This window comes from Cucurbita maxima, unplaced genomic scaffold (assembly GCF_002738345.1).
Source record: "Cucurbita maxima cultivar Rimu unplaced genomic scaffold, Cmax_1.0 Cma_Scf00157, whole genome shotgun sequence".
NCBI classification, from domain to species: Eukaryota; Viridiplantae; Streptophyta; class Magnoliopsida; order Cucurbitales; family Cucurbitaceae; genus Cucurbita; species Cucurbita maxima.
This window is the reverse complement of record NW_019272173.1, coordinates 132687-134673: the sequence shown is the minus strand read 5'-3', so window position 1 is coordinate 134673 and position 1987 is coordinate 132687.

Genomic DNA, 1987 nt, shown 5'->3' with positions numbered 1-1987 from the left:
CTAGAGGATCTCTAGTTTGACTACGAATCCCTGTTGTTGGATCGAATTATAACGAACTTTTGGGTAACAAGTAGATATTACTTAGTGGAATTCTATATGAATTAGTATAATTATCAGATACCTTTTATAAAAAGAAATAAATAACAGGTAAATTAATATAACAAGAAATAACAGGTACAAATATTAAGTCAAGGTATCCATTCTATGACAAACTTACCCTCTCTCTACTTTTATGCCTTTAGTAGGCCTAGTATTTCTGGCAATTGCAATGGCTTCTTTATCTCTTCATGTTCAAAAAAACAAGATTATTTATGCTACACGTCTATTTGTTTTTTTCAAAACTTAGACTTTGATGATAACACAGCTATCTATTTAGTAGACGACAGTCTAATATGTGGCTGACTCCAAACATAAGCGATTATACATGCGTAAACATGATATTTGAGAAAATGAATTAGAAAGTCTTTGAAAATCTCCAATATATAATAGATCGGGTGACGAATGGTTGAGATGTCAAATCAATATATCTATATGGATGTAGGTATCCATAGGGAATCATATAAAGATGATGTTATTATTTGAGATCTAAGTAATTCGATGAGTTACTCCGTCAGTCAAGGTTCACATTAAAATAGTGCTAGTTGATTAGAGTTACTTTGGAAACAAAAAAAGTCAAATATCTGCGTTATTCTATCAATTCCAATAAAATGCAACGAGATCTAGTATGAGTTGGTGATCAGAACGTATATGGATAGAATTTATAAGAAAGAGGATCTCGGCCTTTATCTATCCCCCCTTTTTTTAGGTTCATTAGGGTGTTGGTTGGAACTTCCAATTATCTTGCTTGGTAGGGATTTGATATCTTGATTTCCATCTCAACAAAGAATTTCTTTGTTTTCCACATGGGATCGTAATCTCTTTCTATGGGATTGCAGGTCTCTTTACATGTCTCTTTATTAGCTCCTATTTGTGGTGCACCATTTTGTGGAATGTAGGTAGCGGTTATAATCGATTCAATAGAAAAGAAGGAATAGTGTCTATTTTGGGGGGTTTCCTGGACAAAATCCTAGAATCTTCCTCCGATTCCTTATGAAAGACATTCACTCCATCAGAATAGAGGTGAAAGAGGGTATTTATGCACGTCGTGTCCTTTATATGGAAATCAGAGGCCAAGGGGCCCTTGACTCGTACCTATCAGAATCTGACCCACCCCACGAGAGAGAAATTCGAAATTGAGCAAAAGGCTACCGAATTGGCTGGCCTATTTCTTGCGTGTACCAATTGAAGTTTCCTTGAGGAAGTTCAGAATGAATGCTTTCTTAGTTCGTAGCAAGAGGGATAAAACAAAAAAGAAAGAATAGTCTTTTTTATAGACCCTAGTATAACTTAACGGGAATTTCTGAAGAATGCTCATTCATTTGAGCCAAAGCAGACGTATAGGGAACAGAAGAAAATTGTCTTTCTTTGTCTGAAATTATGATGCGTATGTAACTCCACAGTAACAAAAGTAGATTCTTTGATATTTGCTTTGTGTATTATTTCGAAATTCAAGGATTAACTAATGAACAGGGAATGGATTCATAATAGTATCCATATAACTTTACATAGAACTTATGTTTGATATAAATATTAGTAGTGTATAGAGGTAACGAATGAAGTGAGTTCATTAACAAATCAAAGACAAATGGCAAACAAGAATGCATTCATTCCCCTTCTATATCTTGCATCTATAGTCTTTTTGCCCGGGTGGATCTCTATTTAATAAAAGCCTAGAATCTTGGGTTACTCATTGGTGGAATACTTGTCCATACGAAATGTTGTTAAATTAGATGAAAGAAAAGATTATTATAACAAAAGTGAGAGAATTAGAGGAACTCTTTCCCTTGGACGAAATGTTAAAGGAATACTCAGAAAGACATCTATCTACAAAAGCTTCGTATCGGAATCTACAAAGAAAGGAAAGGATCCATCCAATTGATCAAGATGC